The sequence below is a fragment of the Miscanthus floridulus genome, chromosome 14, assembly GCF_019320115.1.
Source record: "Miscanthus floridulus cultivar M001 chromosome 14, ASM1932011v1, whole genome shotgun sequence".
Taxonomy (NCBI): domain Eukaryota; kingdom Viridiplantae; phylum Streptophyta; class Magnoliopsida; order Poales; family Poaceae; genus Miscanthus; species Miscanthus floridulus.
The window spans coordinates 59,786,168-59,792,167 of NC_089593.1; the positions used below are offsets into that span (position 1 = coordinate 59,786,168).

Genomic DNA, 6,000 nt, shown 5'->3' on the forward strand with positions numbered 1-6,000 from the left:
CAGCCGCCGGGCTTCATCGCGGCGGGGCATGAGAAGAAGGTGCTTCGTCTGAAGAAGGCACTCTACGGGCTTCGTCAGGCTCCTCGGGCGTGGAACCAGAAGCTTGATGCGAGCCTGAGTGACCTCGGCTTCACGCGCTGTGTCAGCGAGCATGGCATGTACACCCGTGGCAAGGGGTCTTCTCGGGTGATCGTAGGCGTCTACGTCGACGATCTGATCATAACCGGAGCCAAGGAGGGTGGAGTTGAAGCCTTCAAGGCGGAGATGCAGCGGCTGTTTAGGATGAGCGACCTCGGGTTGCTGTCCTACTACTTGGGCATTGAGGTGAGGCAATCCAAAACTGCAATCACCCTTGGCCAGGCTGCATATGGGCGCAAGCTGCTGCAGAAGGCAGGTATGGCGGGGTGCAACCCCTGTCACACCCCAAGGGAAGTTCGACTAAAGCTGTCGAAGGATGGAACGACCGCCTTGGTCGATGCAACTGAGTACCGCAGCCTGGTGGGCAGTCTCAGGTACTTGGTGCACACTCGCCCGGACATCTCGTTCGCGGTGGGGTTCGTGTGTCGCTTCATGGAGAAGCCAAGGCAGGAGCACATGGTGGCGGTGAAGCATCTGCTACGCTACATCGCCGGCACAGTTGAGTTTGGACTCATCTACCCCAAGCTGTCAGGCAGCGACAACAATCTGATCGGCTACAGTGATAGCGATTTGGGGGGAGATATGGATGACAGGAAGAGCACTACAGGCATCATCTTCTTCCTGGGGCAAAAGGCGGTGGCCTGGCAGTCCCAGAAGCAGAGAGTGGTGGCGCTCTCATCCTGCGAAGCGGAGTACATCGCCGGCGCTGGAGCAGCGTGTCAGGCGGTGTGGCTCACAAGGTTGCTGAAGGATATCATGGGCGATGATCCTCAGACGCCTAAACTGAAGATGGACAACATGTCTGCAATCGCACTCAGCAAGAACCCGGTGCTGCATGATCGAAGTAAGCATATCGATACTAAATTTCATTTCATTCGTGAATGCAACGACAAGGGAAGCATCTCGCTGGAGTTTGCGAGCTCTCAGGAGCAGCTGGCCGATCTGATGACGAAGGCGCTTGGGCGATCAAGGTTCTGCGAGCTTCGTGAGAAGATTGGTATTGTAAACCTGGGCTGAAACGACTTCATTCAGGGGGAGATTGTTAGTATCATTCAGTCATTTCAGTCCGTGGTTTTAGAGTTTTCAGTTAGCGAGTCTGTCAGTCTTAGCAAATAACTGAACCCGGTTCATGGGTGCGTCTTGTACGCCTGAATCGCGCATCATTCGCGGTGAGGCAGTCACGTAGGTGTTCTCTCCGGGTTTGTCTCGAGTCGTAGCTGAAGCTTAGCGCTCCACTTGTCTGGTCGTGGGATGGCGCGATCAAGTCGGGAGGAGTGGCGCGCATGGCGCTGTGTCCGGGTGGCCGAGAGCCATTCGTTTCTTGTATAAATTGCAATGCATAGAGTCAGAAAACGCTGCGTAGTTCCAGCACCAAAACCCTCTGTGTTGATCCACTGAGTTCGCGTGTGTTCCAGTAACCGTTTCATCGATTCAGGGTCGTCTTCCTCGCCTCCGGCGGCGGGCCCCAGCGAGCCGAAGACTACAACCACATGGCTGAAGGATGCTGATCCAGTCAGTAGTTGTTTTAGAAGACCTGATGCTGATCCAGTCAGTAGTTGTTTTAGAGGACCTGACCGTTTGCTCCAGATATCAGTTGCTGTGCTAAGAATCAGGATCCCAGAAACGTAGTCGTACCTTGACTTAGATTCCATCAACAACTCCACTGCATATGTGACGAGATTCCTTCCTCTCGCAAATGATGGATCCTTCATACATCCTGCCACAGTTTCATCCTTGGGCCACGGCTAAGGAGTATAAGACATTGAGCGCTGGCTTTAGGTTGGCGCCTCCATTGGGATTACCATAGTCATGTTGTATGAGACGCCATAAAGAAATTCCAGAAGAGAGATACATCCCAAGCATATACAGAACCGCCAGAGGACACAAGACTATACCAAGCACCAGCATTTGGACAACCACTAAAACATATGCTAGCACGACGCGTGCAACTGATGGTTCTTTGTCTTCTTCAATAATATGTGATGAATTCATAGAAGTGTTTGTGTGTTTTTTGAATGGTCTCAGGACCGCGGCAACTACAGCATACATCAAGCCCTTCAAAGAACTGCCAACGTCACTTGCCTTTTCCTTTAAAAGGAAATCAAAGACCCTGTTAATAAAGTGTTGCAAGCGAGATTATTAGTTATGGGAAGAAAGGCGAAGCCGTGTGCCAATGCATGAAAGCTACCAAACTGATTTATTGAGGACAATGCGAATCGGTGATGAGTTGGGCAAGTTTATTTATAGCAACTAGATAGACACTATAGAGTAGTAGTATCTATTATATGTTATAAAATGAACAAAGAGAAAACATTACAACTTAATATAATTTTTTTAGTTAGAGGTATTAAGTAGCAATAATTCTTGTCTATTAAGATTCTATATGTATTTATTTATCAGATTGGCTGTGGTATAGTGAATATTTACATTGACCGTAGCGTTAGGATGAAACCAGTTAGCTTCTCCCATCCGACTACAATCAGCAGGCTCTCGTCCGACGGACTTGGATAAAACCAGCGCCTCCCCGCCACTAGCACCTGGCACATGCGTCGCGGCGCGCCACTCCACCGCCAGCACCTGGCTCCAGGACCACGCAGCTGCCCAGTTCAAGAGTAGCGTCGCCACCAGCGTCCAGTGCCGCATCATCGATTTCCGCAGCTTCGCTTTGCATTGGGACGTCCAGTGCTGCTGATCTGTGCCAGCACCCATGCTGCTGATCCAGTGTGCTTTGGATCGTGTCCCGACCACGATCCTGAGTCCGTACCGCGCCGTCCCCGATCTGCGTTCTGGAACAAAAGTTCCAAGAATGCGGAACCCCACCGTGACCCACGTTGTGTGTGGTGTTCGAGTTTGGCTAAACAAGGTCTGCGTCTTGTACTACCATGTTTATGCCTTCTTTCCCGTTGTATGAACTTGTCTCATTCCTTTTCTCTTGATGAAAAACTTGCCCTACGGCACATGTTCATGAAAAAAATGTAGTAGTATTGACCTATTGCTTTATTATAAAAAATAGTGCCTACAATTATATATATCATGGATATTAATATCATTCGTATGTAAGCCATTAAACAGAGTTTTTTATGATACCTCAACCATAACATATATATTTATCACTCATATGTGTACTTGATCTATGTGATGGCGTAACCTGTATTTGATATTGTCAGTTTTTAATTCATTATTACTGAAACCCAAGTGGATAATTTATGAGCATTTTTCATGATAGCAGATCTTGGTAAGATGATGGCAAATTTTAGTTTTTGTTTAGCATTGACATAAATGGTAATTAGACGCAAATCTAAGGGGTAACTTAGATTGTCCATCATAATGGTAGGTGGATAATTAGATGGAAATTTAGGGGTTACTTTAATGTATATTTTATAATGGCATAAAGGTAATTTATATGCAGATTAAGAGGTTACTCTATATTGTTTTTCATGGTGGCAGAGGTGGATAATTATTTAGGCAACACAATATAGATCTAATGATTATCATTATCCGTGGTGATTAGAGTCTTGAAAATTGGTGGCTAGATCTTTGTTATTCTTGTGAAGAATTCCTAAGATTAATCTATTTCTCACACGTCTCGTGAGGATTATCGTGAAGGCTCCATTGGGGGCTAACAAAATATGTGTTGTCATCCTTTGCACTATAGATCCTTGGCATTACTTTCATAATCTCATGTCCATAGGGGAGGCAGTTGATGGCGTCAGTGAAGACAACATGATGGTGGCAATAGGTACTATGATGGAAGCAGCTAGAGAGGAAACAAGAGTAGCGGTGGGGAACGAAGCACCCGACCTCACATCACGGGTCCAAGTTTCCGTCTTTGCCTATAGAATTGTTGACTGAGTTTAGGTTTTGTCTTTGTGTCCATGATCCTCCTACTTAGAAGTCGGGTGGGTATTAGATGTAATTGTATTGTATTGTAACACATGCTTTGTTTCCAGCCTATATACACATGAAAGGTCATACGACCCAATGGGTACCGGATGTTTTCCGAGTTTCTACACTTTAATAAAAGTAGAGTACACTCTAGCCATGCATGCAAATGTTATCACACTAAATAGTTCAGATTGATTTGATATCAAATATGGACTGATAAATCTAATGTACAAAGATGAACGACTTAATTACTAAGGAAGTAAGGAAACTAACCCGGCAGTTTGAACTAGTGTGATAGCTGTGAGACACCAAAAATCCTTCTTCTGCAGCATGGAGACGAAGCCACCGAGGAGGACAACCGTGGTCCATGTAAGCACCAGCAAACCAAGCCCCCTCACGCCCATCGACTTGTATCCCATGAATATTGCATAGCTGTTGATTTTCTTAACCTCAGGCCAACTCTTGTCATTGATGGAATTTTTTTGACGGGCCATTATTCTTCTCTTGAGGATTGGAGTCTCTGTTGGTCAAATGAAAAATATGCAAAACGACTTAGAAGACTTAATAAGAAGAGGGTCTCTTAAATGTCTCTTATTTTTCCATCCCTCTTAAACAAATGACCCATATGAGCTGTTAGTTTCAAGATGGTAGTAAAACTCCGTTTTACAGTATATAAATATAAATTAAAAAGAGAGAGAATATGAAACAAAAAGATAGTAGATGAAAAGCGATAAAAAAAAACCCATACTATTGTTATGTTAAACTCAATTATTGACTTTTGGGTTCCTGTCTCATTGGTCATTATTTCATCCAACAAGTTATCGGAGGGATGCCTAAACTCTATATGCATGGCCTGCTTGCAACGTAATAGGCTATTCTAAACAAATGATACACAGACGACTATGATGCATGCATAATGCATGGCAATTAAATTTGTACCAATTTTGCAAAAAAAAAGGAAAAAAAAATAGAAAACCCCTGAAGTGAGAATGAAAGCGCTGATTCACTAACCTGCAGGAATTGCATACAGAGAGATAACGATCGAGGGTTCCCTGTTCAAAATCAGGATGTGCAGCAAGATGGGCAGTCAGATACTTTCAGCAAGATGCAGGAATTTTGCTGGTCAGTCGGGCGAGGTGGAGGCGGCAAGAATGCGAGTTCGATTGGCTTCCGACCCGGTAGTGGCCCAGCGTGGACTGCAAAGCTGAGGGAGATACGTGCGAAATACTACGAGCGAGGTAGAATACACGTCGTGTTGACTCACCGAGCAACAGCAATTAGTAGTCGAGCGGGCGAGGAAGACAGCGGCCGCATGCAGTAGGAAGCCAGAGGTGACGACGAACGAAGCATGCAGTAGGAAGCCAGGGGAGGTACTGCCTATTCTACCTTAAATCGTCCAATTAACCATGTTGTCGATGAGGAACATACCAAAGTTGGCGCTGTTATCCGCAACCACTCATGCCGCTTTGTAAATCGTGCAACCAATCAAGATTACGGAGAAAAAGAAAAGGGAGAGGAAGCAGTGCGAGGGCTCGGCCATCTTTCATTAAGGCACTCTCCGAGAAATACTGCGCTCGTTCAGTGCAGCAGTGGCAGACAGACAACATGGCAAGGACGTGGGCAGCAGCAGCTCGGTGAGTAGGTGGGATGAACGGCCGAGAGCTAGCGGGGCGAGGTAGTTGAAGTGAGCGGCTGAGATCGCTCGCTACAGGTGCCGGTTCACGAACAGAGCGCCAACGACACGATTCAATGCGTTCTAACGAAGTTCGGTCAATTTTTGCATTTTAACTCTAATGTAACCACGACCAGCACCACGTCCTAGTATACACCTAAATGCAACCGATTGTGCGAAAACATAGATGTAGCGCTTAACCATTTTCGTTGGGAAATCAAACGCCAAAATGGCATTGTCTACTATCGTTTCATACTTAAAAGAATTCAAGGTTTTAGTTAGAACTAATGTTCCTATGCACTTTT

The 6,000-nt window shown here is 45.9% G+C and overlaps 1 pseudogene; it reads right to left on the reverse strand.

Moving 5' to 3' along the window:
* The window catches only part of LOC136503518 (uncharacterized), a 48,723-nt pseudogene extending 43,140 nt beyond the window's left edge, over positions 1–5,583 (reverse strand).
* Positions 5,584–6,000: the final 417 nt, after the last annotated feature.